We start from the raw sequence: 15,725 nt of genomic DNA on the forward strand, positions 1-15,725 counted from the left end.
TTTTGCATTGGTTTTACCAACATCACTCATTTGCAGCTACTTAAATCGGCATCTTATCTTCCCATCCCTTTCAGTGAGACTGTGTCATACACTTGAAATACAGGTGATTCTTTTCTTTGTTTAACTTTGCTTTTATTGTTGTCATCACAGTCTGCATTACATCCTGGAAGTCCCAGTCTCCTTCTTTAAAATTAGCATGCATGACAGTGCACTCCTGCTATAAAGATCTATGAGTGCTTATTTCAAATTTAGCATCAAAATTATTTTCATATTTGTTTTTAAGCATTGAAATGACTCTGATTCATGCATAAAACAGTTGCATATAGTTTTAAAATAGTTTTCCTTGCAATTTCAGAATGCTTTTCAACAAAATAAATCCAAACAACTGTGAAATAAAATGAAGGATTTATTTTAAAGTTGCATCACTAACATTATGGAATGACTGCTCAAGTTTCTAACTATAAATATTAAAGTTATAGCAAAAAACACCTAGAACTTGCAAAAAGCAACAACACAAGCTGACTTATGTCCTGATAGCTGCTCACAGTACAGTAGACCCTGAACTAATTCCAGTTCAATGGGAAATGAATAATAGGTTAGAGTTAGGAGCAGCATTTATTACTCTATAAGCATACTATACAAATTACGTTGTTGACTTAATAGGATTTTAGCATGATGTGACACAGTACTCAGTGAGTAAATTTTACACTAAGATAGGCAGATTTATTATGTAAATTCACCAAGTATTAAACTGAGCAGGGTGCATAGAAAATAAAAGAGAAAGCTTGCCATAAGTTTTCTTTTTTCATGCAGGGCTCGAATTATTTCAAAGGTCACTCTAGCACTACAAAATCCAACACATTTGAAAGAAATTCAAATCTATACACAGTACATATAAAACACAAAAGAGCTAATTTCCTTAATATGTAGAGTTTACACACCAACCAGAAAAACATTAATAACTTAATAGAATGAGCAAAGGATATAAAGAAAAAGGTCACAAGAGGCAAAATATTAAAATGCCTTTTTGACATGTAAAAGGATATTTGAAATTATTTCTGAGAAATGCAAAATAAAACTCAGTGATATTGCTTACCTATTAGATTGATAAAAACTAAAACCACTGATATATCATCAATGGGTGGCAGCAATAGCCACTCACACACACTATCATCTGGGGAAGGCAATTCAATATCTATAACAATTTTGCTCTTTTTCAGTCAGTAATTCTACCTCTAGTAATACGACCTACAGACACTCATGCCAGGCTCCAACAGGTGCATACAGGAATACTCATTCCAGCACCATTTGTCACAACCAAAGACTGGACATAAACCAAATGTTTATCCGCAGGGGATGGGATGAATAAATTTTGGTACATCTATATACTACAAGGCAGATGCATAAGGTACTAAATGCTTCTCATAAAAATGATTAACAGCAAAAAGGTACCACATGCTACAAGTGACATGCTACATGCTACATGCTATAAGTGACATGCTACAATTAATGGAGAATGAAAAGGAAGAGAAGGAGGAGGAGAAAAGGAGGAGGAAGTAGAAAAAATAACATCCACTGATAAGCTTGCTCATGAGTGGAACACGCCTGGAAGACCTGAAGGACTAATAGTGGTGGTCACTTCTGGGGGCTGGGTAAAGCGTGAACTTCCTTTGTAAAATGTTATTGTTTCTTACCGAGTGCATGCATTATATTTTCCCTAAAAAAGTTTTCAAAAAGATTAAGAAATATTCTTCATAAAATGAATGGCTGTATATTTGAATTAAACTGTCCTATGAGTACAACCAAAAAAAAGATAAAAAAAAACTGAGTCTAGCCCTGGCTGGTATAGCTCAGTGGATTGAGCATGGGCCTGTGAAGCAAAGGATCACCGGTTCAATTCCCAGTCAGGGCACATGCCTGGGTTGCAGGCCAGGTCCCCAGTAGGGGACACGTGAGAGGCAACCATACATTGATGTTTCTCTCCCACTCTTTCTCCTTCCCTTTCCCCTCTAACAATACATAAAATATTTTTTAAAAAACTGAGTCTAGTACAGTCAGGAAATGATTCTAGTTAAGTTATGGCATAACGCCCAAAACTAGGGAACAAGAGTAGTAGGATCGCTGTTTTTTTAGGGTGACTTTTGGAGGTTATTTAAGGCTTTCACCATAAGCAAATTTTTCCCATTCAAATTAAAACATCAACAAGCAAACACGCTCAAAGTCAAAGATGTTTAATCTGAGACTGCACGAAATAAAGTTCACCCAGAAGCACAAGTTGAAGTACTCGTTTTTCCATAAGATGTTAACATCTGACACACACACATCTGAAATGTGCTTTTATTCCAATCTTCTGTAATATACACGTCTATATGTTTGAAATAAATCTATATATACATGTATGTGCATGTCTATATTTAAAGAAATTAAATGTTTGTACAACCCTTCAAGTATAATGGTTAATACTAATTTAAAGCAGTCCTCCCAATTAGAGTGCCTTTTCAATTCCTCTCCAACAATGCAGATGCAGTATTTACTTCCTGACAATAAAAACTACACCTCTTCCCTACACTCATTACTGATTAACCAAACCCTGCATTGAGTAGATCTTTCATTCCTTCATTCAACAAATATTTAAGAGCCTGTGATTTGTGCAGCGTTGGGAATACAGTGAAGGGAAACACAAACACATACTCTACACTGACAGAGCCTATGGTCCATCAAAGGACATGGACTTAAATAACAAGAAAAGCCATTTAAATCTGGTTTTGGTCTGTGCCACAACAGAAAGGACTATGAGAGAAGATCAAAGCTATGAACATTAAAAAGGCAACAAACTCACAACTATCAACAACTGAACCGAAACAAACTAACTAAGCAAACGACCAGAACAGGACCAGAATCACAGGTATGGGGATCGTTTGGAGGGTTATCAATTGGAAGGGAGAAGGGGGAAGAAGAGGGAAAAGGTGCAGGGATTAAGAAGCACAACTGGCAGGTACAAAACAGACAGGGGGTGTTAAGAATAGCAGAGGAAATGGAGAAGCCAAAGAACTTATATGTTTGACCCATGAACATGAACTAATGGGGATGGGGTAGTTTACTGAAGGGAAGTGGGTACTAGGCACAGGAGGGCAAAGGGGAAAATTGGGACAACTGTAATAACAACCAGTAAAATACACTTTAAAAATAAGAAGACTTCCTCGCCTAGCCTGAAAGAAAACCTCTGAGAAAGTGGGGTTCAAGCTGGCCTATGAATGATATGAAGGAGTCAGCCAGGCGAGAGGGGAAGGAAAGGCCTTCCAGGCAGAGAGACTGCACTGGGCTGTGGCAGTGACGAGCTTGGGGTGACTGAGGAAAGAAAATAAGGCCAGGGTAGCTAACACGTGGAGTGAAGAGGAAAATGACATGTAAGGAAGGGGAAGCAGGCAGAGGCCTTGTTATTCCTCGTATTCTAGGCATCTCAACGCTGATGTAGCCGTTTTAACTTGAATGTATTTTGAGAGTATTGATTTTGTCTTTTCAGGTAAATTACAAGTTCCTAGAGGGCGTTACTGTTCCTAACTATACTAGAACATCGCTGTGTTTCTCACTTACCCCATCTGTAAAATGAGGGTAGCAATAATGACCACCTTTATTTGGGAGAATTATATGAGTTAATAAAGTTATTAAGTAAGTATAGGGTCAGGCAAAAGTAGGTTCACAGTTGTATGTGAAATAGTTTAATCTTGTATTATTATTTATTAGTGATTGCATTATTTTCTATATGAACAGCTGCAAACCTACTTTTGCCCCACCCTGTGAGTAATAAAACAAACGTGTGTGCTATTGTTTCCCTCATGTCTCACTCCCCTGCCAGACTCTACGCTGCAAGAAAGTACAGATCATGTTTGTCGCGTTCACTATAAAAGATGCCTGGTACATAGTAGGTGCTTAATTCATATTTTTATTTATTTTTTTTCTCGGTTAATTATATTTTATTTTATAATTCAGAGTATACTATTAAGGTACTTGCATTTAAAAGTATTTTATGAAAATGATATTTTGGTATAGGGTTATTTACATTAAAATGCAAAGCACTTAATTATACTTTGATTTTGTTTTGGTGTTATAATTTTTTTAATATTAAATTTTATTTAGTTACTTTTCAAGTACATTTTTTTATCTATTTCTCCCATCCCACCCCACCCCCCCACCCGGTCTCCCCCCTTCCTCCCATCCCCCCCCCCAGTCCTCATCTCTGTGTATTTTTAAAAGAATAAAGTATAAAATAAAGAAACGGGGAGAGAGGGAAAGAGAACTACAGAGGATGTGGAGGGAGGGAAAGAGGGAGAGACAGACATAGAGAGATAGAATTATGGTAAGCCTGTGTGACTTTTTTAATTAGCAAAACCCTGGGCATTGTGCCTGGTCAAAACCGTGAACTGCCCAGCCTCCTTTGCAAACAGGCATGACCAATGACATATAAATACAAACTGTGGGGCTTCCAAGAAAACTCTTTATGCCCCACCACACTTTCTTCTTCTTGATTCTCAGAATACACGTGATGACTAGAGGTCTAGTAGTTGTCCTTGGACCATGAGAGGAAGGCCAGAGAGTCTCAAGAGACTTCACTGTGATATCCTGGAGTTTCTGAACTAATAATACCAACAACTTCCTCCCACCAGTCTTATCATACAATGATTTAAGCCACAGTTAAGCAGGTTATCTGTGATATTGCAGTCAAATCTAACGCTAATTAATACAGTCTATGAAACGCATATCGTGAATTTCTGCTAAGTTGAACTATTATGCAACTATATTTCACTCTACTCATGGTGATAAGAGGGTTGGAAAAAGAGACATAAATTTGTTGAAGCATAAATGAAGGAAAAATAATTGGATGTCCAAGCAAACCAATCAATAGAAAATAACTCTTACCACAAGCCAATATAAAATTTCAAAATCACCAAAAAATAATTAGTTTAAATGTTGACTTATTGAAAGTTAAAAGGTAGTTTTTTAGTAAATATTATGTTTAAATACTCAAACATCACCCTAAAAAGTTTAATAAGAAGCCTTTCATTTGTCGTGGATTTGCCACTTAATTACTTAGACTTCTTTTTTCCTCATCCTTTAGATTTTACCAGTGAACAAACCTTTGTGAAAATTCTCAAATTACACATTTCCTTCCCATATCCAGAAACACCACCCTAGGCTAGGCTTCAATCTTCTAATCCATAATTACTATAATTGCTTTCTAAATTGTCTTTCCAACTGCCCCTTCTTATCCATCTATCTCATCTCATCTTAAATCCTTCCATTTCATTATGTCATTTTCTGCTTATACAGCACTGACCATAGACTCCTGACCACACACTTATTTGTACTCCTGTGTGCTTTAGCTCTCTACGAAATGGTAACACTACGAGAAGACACTATGCCCATACTTTTCTGTAGTTCTCAACCCTGCCTGAAACTGAGATTTTTAAAAAATACTGATGCCCCAGACCAACCTCTAAAGATTCTGGTTCAATTGACCTGGGTGAGGCTCAGGCATCCATATCTTTTGAAATACCTACTGTCCACCACCAATCAAATCGGCAAGGGAGATACAATAGTAAACAAGCACACAACACACCTTCCACTCCAGTCACTCCATGCTTTTATTTAAACAACGCCTTGAGTATATGTGTACTCATATACACACGCAAGCATACACACCTACAACCTCCTCAAATGTAATTTACACATCCTTTGAGTTTGAAATCAAGTCCCACTTCCTTTGTGAATCCTTCTTTGATGACAACTATCAACACCGATCTTCCTTTCCTCTAATTCTTTGTGATGTACCCACCCACCCCCAATCTCTTTAAGCTCCTTTGGTTGTTATTTTTTCTGTAACACACAATTAGCACCTCACTATATGCTGTCAAGCTGCTCATCTGTGAAACAAGCACAATGGCCCCGTTGACCTCAAAAGTCACTTCCTTTGACTCTAACAATCTATGAACTTACGATTTGACTATACTGTCCAACTTAGCATTGATTATAGGTGCTGTTCCCACTAATTATTTAATATTTGTATATTTTCCCATTGCTGAGTAGTACAAGTCCTTCAAAGGAACACGGTTTTATAGATTTCTGGTATATTCCTACCTTCAGCACAATACTAACTGTGTAAACGTACACTGACGGGAATATTAACCCAGACTCAATATGGTACAAAAAATGGAGAAGAGGGAAGGCAAATCCTTTGAGGAAACAGTTTTCTACAAATTAGGAGAGTGAGCTTTGAAGACAGTCTGACTGGGTTAGTCATCAGCTCCTGCCCTCAACAGTCTCAGTGGCAGAGAGGAAGAAAGTTAGTTATGAAGGGTCTCCACCGGGAAATAAATGGTCATCGTAGAAGTGACAATCATTTCCACTTATAACTTACTGGCCAGAACCAGTCACGTGACTTGCCAGAGGCTTCTGAGTGCAATCACACAAAGTCTGGAGAGCAGAGAGTCTGGAATGTTTGGCCAGGAGCATCTGTGACTCCAGAACCGGGTTTCAATCACAGATTGTTTCAGGGAAAGTTTCCTTCCCTGAAACTTCCATTCAAACAAGTTTCATGTGCACAGCACTGTCAAACTGCAGCCCATCAAGGTAAGTTATAGACAGTTCGAGTGATCTAATAATCATTCTAAATGGATATAGTTGAAAGGCTTGTAATATCTCAAAAGACTTATTCTGCTGTGAGAAATTCATTTGGCACATTTCACTTTATATAATACATTAAGAAAGAGGAACTGATCAAAGAGAAAACAAATGATTAAATGAAAATAACTGATGGTCAGAGTGACAGATTTCCATCATGTAAAATGTACAAAATAGCTTAGATATACATATATAAATAGACCCTATCATGCTCCTTAAATAATTTGTTTATATATTTTCCCTATTATCTAAACTTCAGACCCAAGATGATACCTTTAATATCCATCAACCAGATCATTTTCCTAACATCTGTTGAAAAAATAATTATCAGCTTCAGTCTAAGAATTCTAAGGTTTTTTTAGTTGTAAGAATAAACACTAAGAGTTATATCTTAAATTTAAAAAGAACTAGAGGCATTTCCTGGAATTGCCATTTATTATTAAATTAATGAGATCAAGTTGAAAATAAGATTTTCTAACCATAATATTACCTACCCCCTGACATTAATATAAACAAGTCCATAAACCTATAGCTACAAAAAAGGACTTTCCCGGTCACACATACCAATAACAAATGATAAAATACCAAAGAAATAATGTACATTTAAAATAATCACGGACCCTTATAACGCGGAAGAGACCTGAGAAGTAATCAATTCAACTTTCTGTACCACTCAAGTCTCAAAGGGAAAGTCAAGTGACTGTGGCGATTATAATATGTCACTGCATGAAAGATAATGATTTACTTTCCAAATCCAATTGTTAGTCTAATTTTTTAATTTAGAAAAAACATATCTACAGTGAAAAATTACAGAAAGTAAATTTACTTTGTTAAGAAAGCTACGACTATAAAAAAGCGAGGAGGAATTTGGAGTGATCCCAGTGATTACCTCAGTGTGACATGACCTCCCCTGATGCGCATTCCCATAGGCACTGAAAATCTAACTTCCTGAGGAGAAGACTTGCTTCTCAACACATTCCACTAGCCTTGTCCAATTACTACAATCAATCCTGCAGGAATTCCCCAGGCTTATCTATACATATACATACAACCTCTTTAGATAGCAAAGGTAGCAGCCCCCTCATCCCCAAAAATCTGACCAAGGTTTCATCAAGTTAGGATGTGCATAGCTGTCAAAGGAAGAGCGGATCTCGTTAACGTGCTATCTGTATAAATACGCCAGGAAATGGCATTATGAGTGGCCTTCCTAATTTTAATAGCAATTCGCAATTTCACAGATAGAATTTCTTAAGTAGGCCTAGGAATTTTTTACTCTACAAACTATGATATGTTTTGTGCCATGCCAGTTTAGAGAACTCTGAAATATATACATGCAGAGCCACAAAAGTTGTGAACTTCTTGTGTGAGACACCCCTTTGAGTCCAAGGCATTTAAAGTGCTTCCACCACTGGAGAAAAATTCTTAAGAGTTCTTGCTCATTGGGTGTTTCCAGAGAGCTGTTTCATAGCTAGAGTGATCAAATTTTAATTTTATACAGAGTATATTGTAATACATAGCTCTTTTTGGCTGTTAAGTGTGGTGAAAGAAATTGTGTTTAGATTTGTATTATGTAGCTAAAGAACCCAGTCCATTTTACTGAGACAGGAGCCAACGATAATAACAGCAGTCTCTGAGGTTATAAAAAAATCATTCACTCTTAAGAATATTGTTGGTTATCAATTAAATGTAGGCATAATCTAAGTGCTGGGAACACAATAATCTCTGCAGTAAATATTTTTCCTTCTCGCAGGGGAAAAGTAGTCAAGTAAGACTACATCAAACTGAAAAAGCTTCTGCACAGCAAAAGATTACCATCAACATAATGAAAAGGGAAACCACTTAGCCAAGAGCTGGAAGCAACCTAGGTGCCCATCAGTAAATGAATAGATCCAAAAACTATGGTACATTTACACAATGGGATTCTATGCAGCAGAAAGAAAGAAGGAGCTCCTACCTTTGTAACAGCATGGATGGAACTGGAAAGCATTATGTTGAGTGAAATAAGCCAGGCAGTGAAAGACAAATACCATATGATCTCACCTTTAACAGGAAGCTAAACAACAAAACAAACAAGCAAGCAAAATATAACTGAAGACACTGAAATAGAGAACAAGCTGACAGGGACCAAAGGGGAGAGGGGAGGAATTTCAGGGGAAAGGGGAAAGATTCACAGGAACAAGTATAAAGGACACATGGACAACAACTAAGGGGGGTGGAAATGGGAGAGAGGTGGGGAGCGCCAGGGGGGTGAGCTGGGGTGGGAGTAAAAAACAGAAAACTGTACTTGAACAACAATTAAATAAATAAATTTAAAAAAACACTTGCCAATGATATGTCTGATAAGATGTTAATTTCCAAAATATATAAAGAAATTATACAATTCAACACCAAGAAGATAACCCAATTAAAAAACAGGCAAAGAACTTGAATAGACACATCCCCAAAGAGGACCTGCAAATGGCCATAGACATATGAAAAAAATACTCAGCATCACTAGCCATCAGAAATATGCAAATTAAAACCACAATGAAATACCAGTTCACACAGGTCAGAATGGTTATCACCAATAAATCAAACAAGTGCTGGCAAGGATGTAGAGAAAAGGGAATCCTACTATACTGTTGGTGGCAATGCAGACAAGTGCAGCCACCATGAAAACCAGTATGGAGTTTGCTCAAAAAACTAAAAATGGAACTGCCTTTTGACCTAGTAATACCACTTCTGGGAATATATTTGAAGGAACCTGAAACACTAACTCAGATGAGTATGTGCACCCCTATGGTCACAGCAGCATTATTTACAATCACCAGGATCTGGAAACAACCCAAGTGTCCCTCAGTAGATGAGTAAATAAAACAACTGTGGTTCGTGTACATGATGTAATACTACTTAGTCTTAAAAAAGAAGAAAATCTTACCTTTTGCAACAGCGTGAATAGACCTAGAGAACATTATGCTAAGTGAAATAAGCCAGCCAGAGAAAGACAAATACCACATGATCACACTTAGATGTGGAATCTAATACACTAAACAAATTGACAGACAAAATAGAAACAGAGGCATGGAACCAAGGAATACACTGACAGCTCTCAGAGGGGAGGGAGACTGGGGGGACAGATGAAAGGAGGTGAAGGGATTAAGCAAAAATGACATATGCGTACAACACATAGACGCAGACAACAGGGTGGTGACGGCCAGAAGGAAGTGCGGTGGGGGGCAGGTGGAGGTGGGCAAAGGGGGGATGAACAGAGAGACTTTGCTTTGGGCCAAGGGTGCAGGATGCACTGTGCAGATGGTGTTTTGTTGAGTTGTGCACTCAAAACCTGTATGGTTTTGTGAACCAGTGTCACCCCAATAAACTCAATTCAAAAATTATTTTCAAAAATTAAATAATAAACAAAAAATTATTCATTATCCAAGCTCCTTCTCAATTCAGGGGCAATTTAGGACACATTCCCCACTGAACTATGTATGTATTGGTGGAGGGTAGTTCTGTCTCCTCCTTGGAAACCAAGGGGAGGACCTTTCCTGGGAGCACAGGGAGCACAGCCATGTAGGCAGCCAGTCCCTCAGCTGCCCCTGCCCGGACTTTCCATCTGGAGTGAGTTTTCCAAAGACACACACAGTCTCCACGGTCCCAGGTTTCTGCCCCTTTTCCAAGTCTCTTTCCCCCCCCTTGCCCTTTTTGTTGTTGTTGTTGTTGATTCTCTGCCATTCCTATACTTTTTTGTCTTGTTTTATTTTCATTAAGATAGGCAGTTGGATTTGTGATTATAATTGTGCACCCTGACTAATTCAATCTCTATGGAGCAAATAAACAAGTGGTAAATTCACATTCAAGATACATAGTGAGAATCAGTGGAGAAATTCTCAATTTTTAAATGAATGTTCTCCATCATTCACCACCAAACGCCAGCTTCCAAAACTCTGCTCAGAAATCTGCAAGAAGATTTTTAGATTCATCGTCAAGGCAGTCAATTGTGTGGAAAATGAAATAACAGTATGTCAAAACCTGGTCATCTGCCCTGCTTTAAGATTTGGATGCCAATCACACAGTTATGTTCCACACTGAGTTTTGTGGGTTGTCAAAGGGAAAAAGCTTAGCTGGGTTTATAAAATGAAGACTAGAGTTGTCGCACAAAACACCAGCTGCTTCAAAAATGGGATCACCTTGGAGGCATTTGGGATGTTTAGCAGGTAATCTGAGGCTACTAATACACTGAATCTAAAATTTCAAGGGACAAGCATCAATACCACTGCTAACTTACATAATTATATCAAACATTTTATGCCAAACAAGAACTATACACAGAAAATCGGTGATAAAAATCCCCTTCACTTTTGCATTTGGATGATGCTCTCAAATACCTCCTCACTGGCCTCCCTGCTTCCACACCGGCACCCATTCTGCCCAGGGAAGCCAGGACAATCTTCCTGAAGCATAAATCAGCTCATTTAACTCTACTCCACTGGTTAAGACACCCCAAACACTTTACAGCACACTTTCCGTAAAATCACAGCTCCTCCAACTGACTTACCAGCCTCACATAACCCGGTCCCTGCCTGTCCGCCGAGCTGAGCCCCGTCCACTCTCCCTCCCTTCTTGTTTCTGCTCCGTGTTCACTCTGCCTGGGGCCTCTTGCACTGCTGTTCCCCGTCTCTGTACTGTGGCTCGATTAGCCTTGTCCTTCAAGCCTTGGCTTAAGTGCCACTTCCTCAGACAGGCCCTCCTTGGACCCAGTCACTCACTGTGTAACCTAACTATACTGGATTCACTACATACCCCACCACAGGCCCACGAGGCCCACTTATCTGCCTCTTGCCACTGTGGCTCTTCAGCTACTTACCTTGCTTCCCTGCCAGAATGGCCTTAGTGACCAATCATTACAGTTCCTCTAGCCATACAGCTCTGACCATCACCACCATTATAAACGTCAGAAGCCAATAAACCCCACAGACAGCACCGACTAACAAGGACAGACCACCAGACTTGCCTCCCTCCTGGCTGGCCCAGATTCTGACTCTGGCTTTGCCAAAGGCTGCCTGGCAAAATTTGTGGGACAATTAGTAAAGTTAGCAGAGATGAGAGGTGGCAAGGAAGCAGTTAATCAATTACTCAGCCTTACTTCTCCACTTTTCTAGATGATGCTTGAAGTGCAGAAACTTCATGCATCCTTTCTGGAAACACCCTGAGCATCCCACTATATTTGCTGCAAACCTGTGTCTAGTTTGGTTTTGCATTCCTTTGAATTGACTCACCCTCCTTCCCTGTCTCTCTTCCTTTTTTCCCTCATTATTACTTCCCTGGAATTGTACCCCCAAGAAAGCATTATCATGTGAGCTTTTTTCTCAGGCTCTGGTTTCTAAAGAACCCAAGGTAAAAGAGTCACACCATTTTAATTCATTTCCTGATATGTTCTTGTTAACCACTGTTTACCTGTTCGTTCCCCATCTCCAGCATCCCTAAGCTGTGGTCTCCTACCCCAACATACCCCAAATTTGAAAGCTGAAAACTTGTTTGACCGCAGACATCCTATCTGTCTGTTCACCAGGCACTTTGAAGCGGTGCCCAACACATAGTAGGTCCTTAATAAATATTTGCTTTTTATAAACATTTTATTTATTTATTTTTAGAAAGAAGGGGCAGGAGGGAGAAAACAAGGGAGGGAAACATCAATGCATGAGAGAAACACTGATGAGTTGCCTCTTGCACACTCTGCAATCAGGGACCAGGCCTGCAACCCAGGCATACGCCCTGAACCAGGAATCAAACTAACAACCCTTTGCCTCCTGGGACAACACTTAACCAACTGAGCCATGCCAGTCAAGGTTAATAAATATTTGTTGAATGAATTTAAAAAGTACAACCGCACAGCATCTCATGCCAGCCACATGTGCCAATCCCGCTGTGGGGGCAACTAGAGATTCATTCCATGGGACTGTATCTGTCTTGCTGACCCCTGTGACCTCAAAGCCAAGTATATAGTATCTGACACAGAGCTACCATAAAAAAGTGTCTAAATTATTAATGAATTAAAAGGCACTGGCAAGATTAATGATTAGAAATTATTAGCCAGCACAAGAAAAAGAAGTCACTCAAAGTTCCTAGTTGCAATCTTCTCCTGAAAGCAGATCAAATAAAACAGACAAAACACACACAGCAAAGTAAATAAGCAAAAAAAAAAAAAATAGAACTTAATGAAGAGAGTGATTATATGAAGTTAAAAATACACACTGACAAATGTTTCTTTAAGATCAAAAAGAAATCAAAGTGAATATCCTGGATAAATGGCCATGAACTTCATATAGAGGCACAAAATAAGGTGATTGTTTTTCAAACAAATTGAAGTCCAACACTAGTCAAAAAATCAAAGTGCACAGTCACTGTCCTGCAGACTTGGTTTAAAGAGAAACTCCCACGTCAGTCCAACTTCTGCTTCTGTCGGTCAGGTGGTCTCTCCCCAGGTTTCCATCATCACATCCTCTTCAGTGAGTCTGAAGCTCCTGCCCCCTCTTACGAGGGCCCTTGTGACTACATGAACCCCACTAGATAATTCAGGTTGATCTCTCCATCTCAAAATCCTTAACTTAATCACATCCTCAAAGTCCCTTTTGCTGTATGAAGTTACGCAAGCATGGACTGCAGGGATTTGGTGTGGGCATCTGCGAGAGGCCGCTATTCACTTGCCACACTTACCAAAGCTTCCCGAAGTAAAGAGTGACCGCGAAGGACCCCTGATGTTGCGTTATTCCCACATAACCCTGTAGACATGGTGACCAGTAATACAGGATAGTTGCAAATACTGAAACACTTATTTTAAGGGTATGTCCTACCAAATCAGCATAGAGAGTGCCCTGTAAATCACTTATCTGATCTGGTGGAGATGGCACCTACTTTAAAGTTGGGTAGGAATTCTACTTGGGGAAAAGTTACCATTCCCTGAGGACGTGTATTGTGTTCTAGTTCCATGCAAGGTGATTAGTATATTATTTAATATTTCAACTAAAAGGTTAGCTACATTATTTCTATTTATAGATAAGGAAAGTGAGGCTCAGAGAAGATAAAAATAACATCTTCAATGGTGCATGATTATGCGGTGGTGGAGCAAGGATTCGAACCGCGATGTGACCCTGAAAATCCTTTCTCCCCTGTGCTATTCCATGTGAGTGTCTTCCCTTCAGATCATTGCGACCCCTTTTCAGTCAGTAACCCTACATTCTTTATTTCACAGCAAGACATACTGGTAAATACATGATAAGTTACTGCTCTGTTTGTGGACAAAGAACTTTGATTTCCCCAAGTGACTGGGCTTGTGGGAACTCCTGGGACAAAGAGAGATCCTGGAGCCCTTTACGCCACGAGGGGAGGACAGTCGTAAAGGCTCAAACAAAAGTGTAATCGTCTCATTCTCATCCGTCAGGTTTTTAGCATCACTCCATGTTTCAAGCAAACACTATAAACAAGAACAAAATATGGAATGAGCTCAATCTATAAAACTTGATAGCAAAAGCAAAATCATAGCAATAATGATTCAAGACCATCCTAATCACTGCATCCACGCAACTTATTATCAACGTGCCCTAGAATATTTAATACAATTTTTACCCTAATTTAAGCAGTTCCCTACTCAGGGACATTTAGGTTGTTTCCAAACTGTTAAGAGCAAACACTGCCAGAATGAATGATACTGAATATTTAGTTTCAAATACTTGTTAATATAAATCCCTGCTTTGATACCTGCCAAATCACCCTCCAAAAAATTTGGCCTGATTCACACTCCCACTGGGAATGTCTGAAAATATCTATTTGAGTCACGCCCTCACCAGCTCCAGATGTGGGCGTGCTTTTTAATCATTATCACACTGTTAGGTGAAAACTTACATCATGTTTTAATTTTCATTTTTAAGTTATCTGTAAGTTCACTTAACACTATACATTACTTTCATGGCCTTTTGTGTTTCATTTTTCTGTAAATTTACTATTTATAGACTTGGCCCATTTTTCTATTGTCTATTTCTTTCTTTTTTCTAAAGGTGTTTTAGAACGTTAATGTCCTTTGTGTATTCAACATAAAACACTGACAGTGGATAAACAATAGGGGAAAAGACTCTTGAGCAAGGACCTTCCAGAGCTCACAGCCTCACTCTGGTCAAACACTGCGGTGAGAACAGTCAAGTGAACAAAGGATAAGGGAGTTTAACAGAGATTTTTTTAGTCTAATGGCATAACTGAAAATTAAGGAACCAACCAACCAACCAATGAATCATCTCTTCCACCTACTGAAATGAAAATAAAAGTGAATTGGGGAGCTTCTAAATCTTTCGAAGCAGCTTCAAAAGGAAGAAGAAAGACAAAACCATCGAAAACATAGTGTTATAATGCATAAGGTTCTAACAAATTCCCAAAGTCTCATATATTACTGAGAACCACATCATTAGAAATAAAAGTGTATAGAGATATAAACTATTTGGTATTAAAAACAGGCCTTGCTATATAAACATATGGTATGTCATTTTTATTTCTTTATAAGAAATAAAGAAATAAAAATTACATACTGTTGTGAGAATAACAGTATAAAGATCTCTTATTGGACCTTCCGCCTAGAATTCCTATACACTCACTACGTAGTCAAGGCTGACCTGAATTAACAATCGTGGCGACCAGGACCCCCTGCTGCTGTCACTTTGGAAAGAATCAAGTGGTTTCCACACACCCTCAATGCTACAAATTTGAAACATTAATACTTTGTGTAAGTCCTCAGGCAAGTCTGAATACTCAGATCTAGCTAGAAAAAGCAGCAGCAGAGACAACATAAGCTAGAATCATTCGAAAAGCTAAAGGAAGATTTTTTTAAAAGCTTCCAGTTCAAGTTGAAATTAAGGTTCCACTAGCTTTGCAGAGCTGTGGATATCTTGCTGCTCCTTGAAAAACAAAAGAAAAATCTATAATAATCACGTTCCTTTGAGAAAAACACTATGGTTAAGTTTTTGAAGCCATTGAGCTGTGTTCAATTTTGGACATGGTTCAAGGGTACAGTGTATATTGGA

General features: G+C 38.7%; 1 protein-coding gene across 1 annotated transcript in view; it reads right to left on the reverse strand.

Moving 5' to 3' along the window:
* The window catches only part of DCDC1 (doublecortin domain containing 1), a 383,276-nt gene that overhangs the window by 243,185 nt on the left and 124,366 nt on the right, over positions 1-15,725 (reverse strand). The gene's annotated exons all lie outside the window — the stretch shown is intronic.

The sequence above is a fragment of the Artibeus jamaicensis genome, unplaced genomic scaffold (assembly GCF_021234435.1).
Source record: "Artibeus jamaicensis isolate MK-2021 breed Jamaican fruit bat unplaced genomic scaffold, CSHL_Jam_final contig_797, whole genome shotgun sequence".
Taxonomy (NCBI): Eukaryota; Metazoa; Chordata; class Mammalia; order Chiroptera; family Phyllostomidae; genus Artibeus; species Artibeus jamaicensis.